Below are 14,293 nucleotides of genomic sequence, written 5' to 3' on the forward strand. Positions count from 1 at the left end.
GTGTAAGTGAGTGGGTTAAAAATAATTGAGACATTACTTTTGAAACAAATAGCTTAAACAAACCTTTAATTGAAGCCAGAGTCAGTGAGGTAATTTACTCTTCTTCTAATACACTGCAGGTGATAGAAAAATTTAAATGGGTGCAAAACTTTCCAAAAGATTAAAGGACTAGACAGAACTCTAACAACCCATTTGCAACACACTTCCATTACAAAATGAGCTTTAGCTCACTGCATGTCACAGCACAAATCTGCACCGTCTCAGTTTACACAGATAGACAGATGGAGTACTTTACTAAAAGAATGGTTGGACATTTTGGGAAATATTTCTTTCCGACATTTGGATGACAAGATCAGGCTAATACCACTCTCATTTACTCCACAGACACAAGACTGTTGGCAAGAAGGCGAAGTATTTCCAAATTATGTCGAACTATTCCTTTAAACAAATAGTCAGACCACTAACAACACATTTGCCAAGCACTTGTGTGTTCTGGACAAAGGTGAAAATAAGCAGCGCTAGCTTAACTTCATTGGTGCTTCAACTAACACAGGATAACATTTGTGTTTCGGTTAAAAAGTTTTAACCACAGTGTGGCCTAGTTCAATAGTTATTTGCTAGAGGCCTGCTGCAGACATGGCAGCCATCAGGTTGTCTCTTCGCAGTGGTTTGGGGCTGAACAAAGGCAGACGCTATTAAACTGACAAGCCAAGCCTGTAGTCTGTGACCTCAATCTGCTGTGGACCTGTTGTTATGCAGTGAGCTCACCACAAGTATCTCCAAACAGGCAAAAGGTTAAAGATGCTAATAACAAAAAAGTCTTTCTCCACCAGCGTGCTCATGTGAAACAGTAACACATTACTAATTAAAAACCTGCCTGGGAGAAAACAGAAGAGAAATTAAAATGAAGCTTGAAATTTTTTATGGAGGAAGAAAATGTTTAAAACATTGCACAACAAGATGGTGGTTTGATTTCTCTCTCTGCCTCGCACTCTGTCTTTCTAAAACAAGGAGCTATCATTCAGTATTTATATTTATATTTACCTGGAGCCAACATGTCTTCCCACAGAGAATGGCTGGCCTGTTTCTGTGATGCTGCTAAATCGCAGACCTTCACACATTTTGGTGAGACACAGGTACTATAGTGCACACATTAAAGTGCCTAATAAAAACACCCTAACGCACCACTGCTGTATGAATACTGAATACTTTCATTAGTGACTGTGTTTGCAAACATAACTCTCAAGCTCCGGCCCTAAACATGCCATTTACCCTAATCACCTGAGCTGAGCATTTAAACCAGAATGAAATGGGACATTGTTTGAGCAGGATCAGTGGAATTCAGTGGCATTAGTGGACTAAAATGCTGGCATTTTTGGAGAGCAATTTATTTTAGAAATTGGGGTTAAAAATACTCACAAGCAGAAGACACATGGACCAGGCACTGCTGAGTTTTGCCAGACAGCAAGAGACTGCAGTTATTCACCGCTATGGTTTCGGAAAAAGGAAACGGGGCAGCCCCAAATATGAGAGCCCTCCAAATGACCAGAACACACCAAACTGTACATATGATTATATAAGCGGGATCAAGCAGCACATTAAACTTTCTGTGTTACATTTTTGTGCAGTCTTTGACAGGAGCCATGTGTCTCAATGCAGCCGCTTTATGGGATAAAAAGGAATGCTTTAGCATATGAGAAACTGGCCAGGGTTCATTTGGCCACCCCTTTTGATTCTCACTGTTTCCCTTCATCTTTTCCTCTCTTCTTCCTCTACTCTCACTTGCCCAATCTTTCCTCTCTCACTCTGTCTTTTCCTGCCTTTCTCTCTCCCTCCAGCAGCCCACAGAGCAAGCTGGTTTCACCGAACATGTGATTCCTATTCATAGAATGTAAACAGTAATGCAGCCAAGCCGGTGTTTCCATTTCACATTCAGTGCAGTTGAGCAGGCTGGCTTAAGCTTAACCCTCTCACTGCTACACTGGAGCTCCTATTACAAAACCAATTTCAAAACAAATCTAGAGTATGTTGCATCGAAGGGAGTATACTTGCGGTTTGCTGATTCCACAATCTATTTAGTTTATTGGTTTCAAATTATTTAGTCTCAGGCTGCCTGCTTTATTGAGGAAACATTTTACATTTTTAAAAAGATTTCAAACAAAAGTAACTTCTTTAATTGCCTAGCAAGCATCTGACAGGATTCAAGGTCAGCACGCTCTCTTCCACCACATCAGTGGAGTATGAAAAAAACACAGCAGGCACAGTTGTGACTCACTCTACCAGTTAGCTTTCCCCATTCCCTGGTTGCCAGTGTTAGCTCTTGATGGGGGAAAACATGGCTGGGACTCTGGGGACAAGTTATCTCAGTTCACCTCATTGTGCCTCAGTTGATCTCACAGAAACACACATTATTATGTAACACATAACAGAGCAAGAAATTCTGCACGAATTACATCGGCACAGTAGGGAACTGGTGTGTTAGTCTTTTTAGACATATTGGAAGTCATCCAAAGCAAGTTTTAGCATTGATATTCATAAATATAGTCATATAGCAATGACTGATATTTTTTTGTTTTTGTTTTTTCTGTTCATGTCTTTGTAAATAAATGAAGGACTGAAAGCTGAAAATAGATCAATCCTAATTAAAGGTTTTATTATAGTTTCACATAATAAAGTGGATATTTTTGTATACCATTTAACCCTTGTTTTCCAAAAAATATTCTGTCATTATACATACATATATTTGACCGTGATTTTATTTATGTTCCTCATCCAGCAATGAAACAGAGGAAACAGAGGAGGAGGTTGTATGTGTCTTGCTATTGAATCTTGTTTGTTTGTAGAGCTGCATATTCTTTTGCCTACCTATACTGTATTTAAATGGATTTATGAGTTCTGCCACTGACCTGATTCTATATAAAATTAGCTGTGCTTGTGCATTTGGGAAAATGTGTTTGCTTGGCTTATATTTTGCCTGTTTCTTACACATATCTAGTGCATTTAAAAAAGCAAGTCACAGTATGTACACTGGGCTATGTGTGTGTTTTTGCGTCTTACACACGACCAGTATTTGTTTTGTCTTTATGTTCACATGTAGGTGTCTCACAGTGTTACAGACACATATGACTCTCCAGACTTTAGGTGGGTGTGTGGTTGCATAAACCCACACTTATTTTCACAGCCGTATTTGTTTCCTATATTCTTTTTGCTGCCTGTCAGCGGTGCTGATGAGGGCTCTATTGTGTGAAGGACATTCACTGACGCAAGACACTGAAAATAAAATAAACAAGGCCAAGCCAGACTTGCTAATTGGTTTAATACATTTATACATGAAAGCAGAATGAAATTAGATTTTCACAGGGTTGTGACAGTGAGTAGAACACACCTCCTCTCTTTTACCCTGTGCTTAATACTTCTGCCTGTTAGAGCTTGGCAGCCTGTGGGTAATAAAGTTAATACTGTCAGACGTCGTCTCATCAGCTCTCTGAGGCTCTTTAGCTCTGGTGGAGAGCCTTATCAGGCCTCAACACAACACTGAGTAGCAACCATGCCCCTGCCTCACTTCTTGCTGCTTCCATTATTCATGTGTATTTGCCCAGGTGAGAACAAACCCGGGATCAGAAGTTGGCAGAACAGCTTATTAGATATTTAGACGCAGCTGAGCTTGCTGGCGGGAGGAAAGGATGAAGAGCGGGGAAGAACAGAGCTACCTCTAACTGTCGACAAAAGCAAAAATGTTATTGGTAAGCAGGCTTCCAGCCCAGTGGCTAGTGTTAGCATTATGAACTGTTGACCCTGGAAATCATGCATGAGACTGTAGCCAAGTGGACAGTACCATGTCATACCTCTCTACAAATATTTTTTTTTACGCTACAAGTTTAAAACTGACAAGGGCAAGAAGAGATGGATCCACATTCTTCTTAAGCCTCTATTTGGCTGCTAAAGCCTATTAAGTTTGCTCTCATACACAAAGAATATAAAAATATGTTCACCTTGAACACTGTTCAAGAGTTACAACATTGATTCTGTTATATTTTATTTGACTGAGCTCCACAGAATTCCCCAAGAACTAGCGGAAAGATTCTGCAACTTTGGATTGATGAAACTAAAATGGCATAAAATAAGATGATAGAGTGAAAAAGCAAACACTGCAGAACTTGATAAATCTATTGTCTTGCATTGCAGAAAACAAACTTGCTTGTATTGACAGTTGACACCAATTCAGCTTCAATTTTTCTATATTTTTATCTGACTGTGTGAGTGTGTATGTACGCATACAAGAGCATGGCGCCAAGTTAATGGCTTACCTTTTACTGGTATTTCCTATATATATGCAAATTTACTCCACATCGTGTGAAAAAGCAATCTACGCACCACATAAATGGTACTTTCAGCTTCCGAAAAGAGGTTCTTTTCAGTGGAAAATTGCATTCCCGGCCCTTGTACACCTATATTAGCCCGAAAAGACTGTCAAGAAAACAATAGCCTTCTGTATGAAGATTGACGATATATTCCTGAAAAGTTTTCCCGTTGCGAAAAACAGCTGACAGCTTAAATGCATTGAATTTACGCTCTAAAGCAGAGCAGGCTAACTGATCCGTAAGGTGTCAGCCACTTCATCAAAAGCTTGCCAAACTGTATTAGCAAATGATGTCGTCCGAGCTGGTGTTATTGATTCTAGAGGAGAAAGATACCCAGGTCAATACTAAGGTCTCAAAAGCACCAACAATCCTGACTGCTCGTATGAAAGCTGTCCTAATTAAGAAACATCTCAGATAAAAAAATGGCGTGTTGTGCTACTGAACTACAATGGGTTTGTCTACTTGAAAATGGCAGTTTGGACATTTTTCTTCCTCATTTTGTAGGACAAAAAACAAAAAGAGAAGAACCTAAACTCTCGCAGCTACGGATTCTGCTAGTGTGTGTGGTGATAAGATTGAGATAAAGGACCACAAAGAGTCAAAGACAGAATGTCTTGGTGGCGAATCTGCAACTGCGTGCTACCTCATGTGCATGCTGTTTCCTAAATACACCGGCAGCTGGGGTTCAATCTTCCAAACTGTCTGCACAGCCTGCCAGCCGAGGGAAATACATTTATAGGCTACGCCTGATACAAAAGATAGTACAGATGAAAGACTTGTTGGAGTTGTCTTGGCTGAATCATCCGTAACCTCATTACACACAGTCAGAGCAACTAACCTCGTTTAGGGGACGAGTCTGTCTCCCTCCTTCCCTTCCTCAATAGAGAGGCAGGGAAAAAAAAACCCAGTGTGAAATGACAAAATGAAATCGACGATTCAATACTTTAAACTCTAGATGGATTTTCCGTTCCAGCGCTGGTGCCCTCAGTGCACAAGGCCTTACTGCCACGCCTCATGCTGCACGTTGTAGGACCATGTGCGCCTGGATGTACAAGGGCTGCATTTATCCAGATTCAAAGGGAAATTTCTCATAACCATTACATTCAACTGAACTGCACGGTGTTGTCAGCAGTGAAAACGGGCTGCTTGACCAAAAGCCATTAAACACAAGCTTTCCTGCTGTAAGTACAGCATTCACCTTGGGTCAAAGTCCGCGCACTCGCCGCCAACGTAATACATCGAAGAGGACCATTTGCCACTTCAACTGTAGTAGATGGTGCCATTAATAAAGCAGGAGGTGTTTGTGATGTGCTACTAGGCTTTTCAGTTATTCATTATGTCCGGGTGTCAGCGAAAGTCGGAGAGAGGGATAAAAAATAGGAAAGTAAACCTAGGGAGATGAAAAAAACACAGGGAGGTCGAGAGAAATCAGCTCAAAAGTAGATCACACACCCATAGAGAGGAAAACAAAAAGAGCAATAAAGAAAGACAGAGTGGAGAGGTGGGAGACCTTGCCATTGGTGTGACCCCAGGGAGGGGGTTCCTGTCCTCTATCTCACGCTCTCACTCTACAAAGTCAGAGCCTTCTATTTTTACAGCACTGTAATGTTTGGCATTTCCTTCGAGGGGGGAGAGTGTAAGCCATTGTTTTCTTTGGCTGCTTTTCGATTGGCTCAGCAGGCTCCATGCATCGAAATGTCACCGGCTCATAGCTCTTTTTGTTCGATTTGCTTTATTTATCACTAATAAACTATCATTTGCTTCCTTCTCAAGATGTGAGATCATGTTACCGTCAGTGGTGACGGAAGACACGATGGATGAGCTCAGACAGCCGTTTGACGGATTTAGACAAGACACGTTTTAGGATGGCGGTGCATTCTGGGAGAGGCCACCGCATCACAACACAACTTCTAAAGGCAGGCTGAGCTAGATGATTGCAGCTGCAGCAAGAATGATGTTGAAATGAACACATAATCATTGGAAACATTTTCAGTGCCAAGCATTCCCTCTAAACTTCCCTGACAAAGAGGAAGGCAGGCAATGTAATATCACAGAAATATGTAAATGTATGCATCTGAAATTCTAATGTGAAAGCCTATAGAAAAAAAAGGCCTTTTACTTAGGCTAAGATAGAGTTAGTTCTTAAATAAGCTCTAAAACATTTTGAATAATGTGTTTGTGAATTGGGAAAGCAAAGCCCCCTCCTCGCTGTATCCCTGCAACTGAAGCCAACACAAATCAATAGGTTGTTAGTTAAACAATAGCTGCCCAACATTGCAGGCATTTTAAAAATAGCCATTCCCCAAGGCACAGCAAAACCAAAGAGAATAATTGTGAAGGTTAACAATGCCTACTGCTATATCAATATCGAACTGAACCGATGGCCTGGAGACAAAAAAAGGGGCTCAGTCAAAGGGCTTTTTGCTGGAGGCAGGTTCAAAAGAACTCCTACTCATAGTAATGACGGACCTGAATAAAATGGTCAACTTCAGTGGAGCAGTTTCATATTTTAAGGAAGTAATAGTGTTGCAATATAACCTCCTGCAGGCACTGACAGATATGTTTAGCAGAGGGTCTTATAGGGGAATATCAGAGATTCGCAGAGAAGTTGTAACTATCAACTGACAGAGGAGAGGAAAAGAGCTACCGGTACTTTTAGAGAGGTGATCCTTATAAATGCCTGCTGGGTGGATGAGTGTGTATGATGAAAGTATGTATGTGTCTGTATGTGAGTGCATGAGCAAGTCGAAGAATGTTTTTTTTCCTCCTCTACCCCCATGACTTCTTGTCTTTGCTCTCTGCTCTGTGTAGCTATTAACCCACCCCAGAATCCTCCAAACATCCTTGAAGCTCAAAAATCTGCTTTCACGCCTCCTCCTGTTTACACCTACCCTCTCGATCTGTCTCTTTATAGTTCTTTCTCCCTCTCTGCCACTGTTTTCCGTGCCCAATTCCACTATTTTTACTGCATCCTAGCCTCTGCTGGCATTTGTCTAGAGATGTTTATCATAGCAAGCCGCTCTCTGTTAAATGGCCCAGAAATAAAGAGAGTGAGAGCTAGTAACAGGTTTCCTCTACAGTTAAAAATCTTTATGAAAACAATCTTCTAATGCAGTGACGTGTGAAGCTAATTGGAAATTTTATTCTTGTACGTTGCTTAATGCATTATGTAGAATCTTTCATAACGTTCTCAGATAATCCACTAATGTTGTCACACCACCATTCCCCAGGCAGAGTTCGCCACCTCCACCCCCTCCATGGCTCCTGCATCCCAGAGAGAGGAGGTGTGGTACACTCTACCCAACAGAGAGCTTTCTGGGGTGGGTAGCATGACGGCAGAACCGGGCCTCATCCCAAGCTTCTGGTGCCAGCAGGTGAGATCATGGGAAACACGTGCCTCACTGTAGGAGTATACACATGCAGCTGGCTGTTAACTGGCGTGTTGGGAGGTTGGCCGCCTCATCAGCTCAGCTGCTGCTGTTGTTGGGTTGGGGTTGGAAAAGCCCCCCTCTCTCTTTCTGTCTGGGTGGATTCTTAGGATTTAGACACCGGTGCTTGGGAGGGCTTTTGGTGTTTCACACATGACGGTGCAAAAGGACAAGCAAGGCCACAATCACATATACAGTTCAACTACATTTTTCTATTTGGTTGTTAAGGTTCAAGCTGTCCAATTACAAGTGTTTTGCACACAAAGGAACCCCTAAAGTTGCTTGATCATTAGAAATAATTTTGCAAGGTTGGCAGTCAAGAAATCTAAATAAATATTACAATGGCTCAACCAGCATTTTTTAATATTCGACTGATAAATTCCAATTGTTTCTTGCCCCCTCTGTCAAACTTTAGGCACACGTGATACTATAATCATAATTCATCTCTGATATCCCACACTGATAAGCTCCTCTTATTCACACATCACCAAACAGTATCTAACCAGACAATTGCACAAAGCTGTTATGTGTTAATGGAGTGTAATTTGTTGTGAATATCAATATACATTTCAAATTGATGACTCCTTATTGACCTAAGCATTTGGACCTCTTTCCAAAATGCTCCCTCCAGCTGAACTTACTGAACACACTGAATCTAAACGCATTTATTGCATGTCATCATGCTTTTAAAATATATTGTTCTCACCTCCAAAAACAAACAAGGTTGTTGTTGTGGCCAGTGTATCTGTCCAATAAGGTGCAATCTAGACAGCTCCCTGGCTAATTAAGTTACAAATAGGACCACTCTCAAGCCAAGACTCTTAAGCTTCAGCAGGAGCAACAGCAAACAATTTAATTATAGCCTCATGGGATTCCAATGCGAACTATGCTCTGTTAATGGTATCCAAACTGTCTGGACATACAGCTTTTACACCAGAGGAATGCAGCCAATAAACCCTTAATAAAAGTAAATACGTGTAAACAATGATTCTGTTGCTGTGACAGATCTTTGTGACAGAGTGAAGCTTGTAGTCTGTGACAGATATCCTCCACAAGATAATTTATTTACTATTGCGGGACTGTGTGTGTAATCTGTTATCCATGTGTACAACACTTGTGTATATCACATTGTCATTAATGTCAATGAGAAGGTTTGCACTTGTGTTAGATGACACTGGGAGATGGGGAAAACAAATGAAAGAAACGGCTAAGACAAGAGTAAAATAAATTATAGCGATACGTCCTCTTTGATTCTTTTAGTATAGTTGAGTCTTCATGTGTTTCAGATTTTTTGGTTTCCAAACTTCTCTTTCACTGGGTTGTTGAATCTGGAATCAGTGGAGCTTGTAGCCCTGAACTAAAGCCTGGGCCTCTGCCTGCAGCTTATTGGCTTTCACTGGTTTACCTTAAGAGACTGGACCATAACATGTTCTCTGCCACTTCCAGTTTATCATCTGAGCTACCCCGGCCTCCACGCATGTACAGTTACAAGTATAACCTAATAAGCAATGGTTTATATCATGTGATCGAAACCTGGCACAGCATATAGACTTTGGCCCTTAAATGTGTTTTGCATTAGTAAGCAACCTGAGGTCTATATTCTCCTAGTGGTCAAGAGTGATTCTGCAGTCTGTTAACTTCTGGTCCCAAGTTTCCTTTTCAAATAGGCTCTATTTTTGTTCCTAATGTATAGCTTAGTAGGGTCAAAAAACCTTGCAAGCAGTTTCAGTTTGGAAAACATCAACTAAGGACTGATTGAGAGAAATGTCAGGACGCCGGACCAATCAGCAAACTATGCGGATGAGATCATGAAGGGAATGAGTACTGCATTTAGTTTGCTCCGACTGGTTAAATACTGGCCAGATTGAATGCCAAGTCATTTGGTCTATGATGTGTCCAGCCAAAGCAAATGTACATTGATCCATGCCAGACCACAGCAAAGAGAACCATGCAGACTGGCTTTTAGTAGGTTAATAGGTTAGTGTTCAAGCCTTTACATTGAAGGATAACTATACGTTTGAGAAATCCAAATAAATACAACCAATCTTTTGGTTTAAGAGCAGAGAGCATAAGCTTGTCTCCCCCCAAATGTATTCACTTTTCCTTATTTCTGTGTGTTCTCTTCTGCTCAGATAGCATTGCATGCCAGATGACCAGCAGGATACAACTGCTCAGTCCGAAATTCAAACATCAGTCAGGTAGATGTTAACCACCCCAACCGGCGTAACCATAAAATCACATTAATATTGTTTTTGGCCAGAAGGAGAAAGTTAAGCAATGTGGTGCCGTGCATGACTACTCTTTGCTGATCTACATGCAGTGCAAGATGTATCTGGGAGACAGGCTATGCCTCTCTTGGCAGGGACCTTCATTGCACTCAGAGCAATGAAGAGATCAAAGACGTCTGGAGACAAAAACAGGAGGCAATCTGTCACAACTTACATCCATCCATGCTATGTCTGTCTCTACTTCCGCATTCATTGCCTTGATCAATTCTATATCACATAGAAACCATTTCCTCTATTAATGAATGCTCCCTGGCAATCCTTTTTTTTTTTACATTCCATAACTAATCATCACAGCTTTCACATGTACATTCCATGCATCGTTTCGCCTCCATCGCACTCATCATAACAGTGACTATAAAAGTTTGTCATTGCAAACAAGATTTATCTGGGTTGCCAGTCGCTGCCAAATATTTGTGACGCACCTCAGTCTGTTGCAGGAAGTAAGTTTAATTTTAGAAGAGGGGAGGAGTTTTTTTATTCTTAATAGGATTTTCAACAGGCTGTGTCGGTGGCTGGTTAGGGCCCATGCAGGAATGTAACTGCTGTTCCACCTGTTCTGACACTTCCCATTTAACATGGCTAGCCACGCTTTCTACTTTGCTGTGCCAACTCTTGCGGTTAATACGAAGCTTGTTACAGAGCCCTGTGGTTTTTTGCACTTATACTTAGATATGTAGATATCTTTTGAAAAATAGCTTGTCAGAACACACGCATTGACGGCTCCTTTGTACAACTCACAACAGCATTAAGAGCGTTCAATACTATGATTCTGGGGTATTATCATTAGTGCTATAACAGACAAATAATGGCATTTCATTCTACCACAATAACACAAACAGTGAAACCTAACAGCATATTTCAACCAAAGTGTTCTTCCACTGATTTAGGCCCAGCATTTGCCAATACAGAAGGGTTTTCTCAGCTCATTTACTCTCCGTATCCAAACAATATGGCCGAGGATAAAAACGCAGGAGCACATGGTTTATTAAGGGGACCGTGTCTGCTCGCTGAGATGATTTATTTTAACTGTTAAGAAGAATTTGTGGAATTACTGTGGTCTAGAGCTCTTGCAGAAAGCTGGGGCACTGTGACGAATGGTAAGCCGTGGAGCAGGGGGCAGGGATTTTAAAATATCAGGGGTGAAGATTCATGGCTTCTCTCGGTATGTGCGCCAGCTGCATGAAACTGACCACCTCAATGAACACACACCAGGGCTCTTTCTGGTCTTTGGAGGTTCCCCCTGTCGTCAGTTGATGTTATACTAATAAGAATATTACTGGCAGCACTTCAGAGTGTCTGTTAAAAAGCTTTAAAAAGAATACTTTTAAGACCTTTTAATGCTACTTGGTATTAGATGCATGACTTATGTCACCTCTGAAACGAAGAGGGAAAAGAAAGTCCTCCCAGAGCACAAGTCTGCCTAACTGGGCTTATTTCTGAGCTCCTGAACGCTCAACTTTATTTAAAAGTCTTCAAGGACTTTTAAGGACTTGAGTAAAGGTGAGGAACACAATATAATTTATTATCTGATAAGCACTGGCAGACACCTTGATAAATCTGCTAAATGTCACAAGTCACATAACGTAATAATGGCCAGAGGGCAATCAGAAATATTTTCGAGACAATCAGCACAGTGTGAAGTAAGGACAAAATGAGACCAATTATACGTCTGCTGCAGTTTTCTTCTGTTTAGTGAACTCCTGTGCTGTGTTATTAACACCCTCTTATGGTCACTGCACAAAAAGTCAAAGGGTTTAAAGTAATAATTATCATCAGCATTATTTTTCAGTTCGTCTTCACAATTCTGTATTAAAGAAAACTTTTTCTCCCTCACCTGACCTACCTGACATCCTACATCTTTGGACAAAAATGTTTCTTTAAAGCTACCACTTTCCTCTTTATCCCCCTTGCTTTCCTCTGTGGATAGACAGAACTTTACGCACAACACACCAAACAAAATAGGTTAATAGCAGGTAAAGAAGACACAAAACAGTGAGCTTTGCAACGCGCCTTAAAGCACTGAGAGGGAACAGCAACCACGAGACTCAAAGAGGACAGAGACAAATGATTGATGCATGGATAAACCAAGAGAGAGAAAAATGAGAGACGCTTACGATGACAGGGAGGCTGAGAGAGAGAGAGAGAGACCACAGGAAAGCAACCCTAAAGATAGACAGGAAAGAAAACGTATGGGTTTTGAAGGTATAAGTGGCAGCCTAGAGCATTGACTCTGTTCTTGTCTACTTGAGATGGAAGCATGCATGAGTGTGCCGATGTGTAATCGGCCTGATGAGCCATGTTGTGTAATGGTATGAGACAGGGCAGCTCTGAGGCTTCATGTCAAAAAAAAAAACAGAACTGGGCATACTACTACTACAGTGCACAGGGTTGATTGGGTTTGTGCTCTTTGTCCACCCGATCCTGGTTTTGCTTGGCTGAAACAGACACACACACACACAGAAAGCGGGAGGCATTGTATCAATCTAGAAATAGGATTTAAGATTCCCACTGCAACTGATTTATATACAGGTTAGAGCTGAATACAAAGCAGCAAACTACTCAGGTTGCACTACCTGGCAGACTCATAACAACAGTGGTGACCCTGCCTGTTAATGCTACCCAACACGGAGGCATTCAGACCAGCCTAACAACAAGCATGCTCCCTTATACTGTCAGCTGAGCTCAGCAGGATCACCAGAACATAACTGAGTTCAATGTATGGCATTCAGCCCCGCATGAGCTGAATTATGTGCAATGACACTTCAACACTCTCCTGACAACTTTGTGCATGTCATCACAATTTGACAGGGTATTAATTTCTGGGCCACTGGCTTGCTTCAACGCTACCCAGTGGCAGATTTGTTTTTGATTTTCAAGTCAGTGTTCATCGCTTCGGATCCGCTGAAATCAGACAGGAAAGACTTTGGCTTCATCCACATAAATGTGACAAATGCACTTCTGTCGAACTATAAATATTAAATAGGACTGCCGTCTCTTCAGTAGCACTTGATGACAAGTTGAACAAGAATTAGCATTTAATTAATGTTGAAAAGATACCGCACTACAATCACATCAAAATTTCTAATAAGAGTATTACAGGAATATTGCATTGACACTTCAGAAAGGAAATATAGACACAATAACAACCTTGCAACCTTGAATTCAACAAAATGATCAGGGTACTGCTTCACTGTTGGAAGTAAGCGGAACAAGCTGGACAGCATGATGATGCCATAAGGACAAATATAAATGAGATAATATGTAAATAACCAAATAGTGTGTGTTTCATGGCACAGAAAACCCACAGCTCCACCAATGAGGCTGTAAAGACCCTAAAATAAGCAGCCGGACACACATGCTTGTTTAAACTGTTCCACATGCTCTACATGACAGAGACACATGAATCTATCTGCTGAATCATTCTAATAACAATAGTCTGTGAGCCTCTGCGCAGCAGGGGTGCACAAAGTAGGGCCAGGGGCCGCTTTAAGGTCTTATGGGACTTAAAGGGGACTTTTAAGTAAAATATCTAATTTCACTAAAATAACTGAATATGATCCCATTAAGAAAAACACACCATGTTACTTTCATGATTAACTCTCAGCACAAGTATTTAAACAGAATGCTGTTCAACACAAATCTGACAACAGAGGAGAAGCCCTGTCCATAAGGAACCAAGTGTCTTTAAGTTTGAGCATTATACCAGCAGCCTGGATCTGGCTCATTTAAGAGCGACCTATGGAGAGAACACAGCAAGAAGATCCACAACGGATGGTGGAAAAAATAACCACCGGTTCCCGTTTCAGTTCCCGGGCGCCTCTCTCTTTCTCACCCCGGCGTGTCTGAGCGCTACCACACACAAAAAAAACCCTGAATCCCAACACAAGAGCCAGTACGAGCCAGACACCTCTGTGCGCGGAGGGGAGGGGTTTCAGACACCTACCAGCTTTACATGCCGAATACTCTTTTCTTCTGTCATCTTGAAAGTAGCCCGAAATGAAGTTGGAAGAAACACAGGAGAAAGGGTGGACAGAGGAAGGGGGGGCGGGATACTGTGGATGATTTCCTTCTCCCCAAAGTCCGTTCCCACACGGCGCAGCAGCGCGGCGCAACTCAAAATACCAGCCCCGCGCCCGGTGCACCGCTCCGCTGGCTACAGCTCCCAGGCAAGCGGAATATTCAACTTTGGGAAAAATGAGAGAGGGAGAGAGAGAGA

At 41.6% G+C, this 14,293-nt stretch overlaps 1 protein-coding gene across 1 annotated transcript in view; it reads right to left on the reverse strand.

Annotated features, from left to right (window-relative positions):
* mid2 (midline 2) overlaps positions 1-14,287 on the reverse strand; it is an 88,829-nt gene extending 74,542 nt beyond the window's left edge. The window contains exon 1 of the mRNA XM_035668966.1: positions 14,021-14,287. The gene's annotated coding sequence lies outside the window, so the exon portion shown is untranslated. The remainder of the gene's footprint in view (positions 1-14,020) is intronic.
* Between the last annotated feature and the right edge of the window lie 6 nt (positions 14,288-14,293).

This window comes from Morone saxatilis, unplaced genomic scaffold, assembly GCF_004916995.1.
Source record: "Morone saxatilis isolate NCDOM2014 unplaced genomic scaffold, NCSU_SB_2.0 Contig22, whole genome shotgun sequence".
NCBI classification, from domain to species: domain Eukaryota; kingdom Metazoa; phylum Chordata; class Actinopteri; family Moronidae; genus Morone; species Morone saxatilis.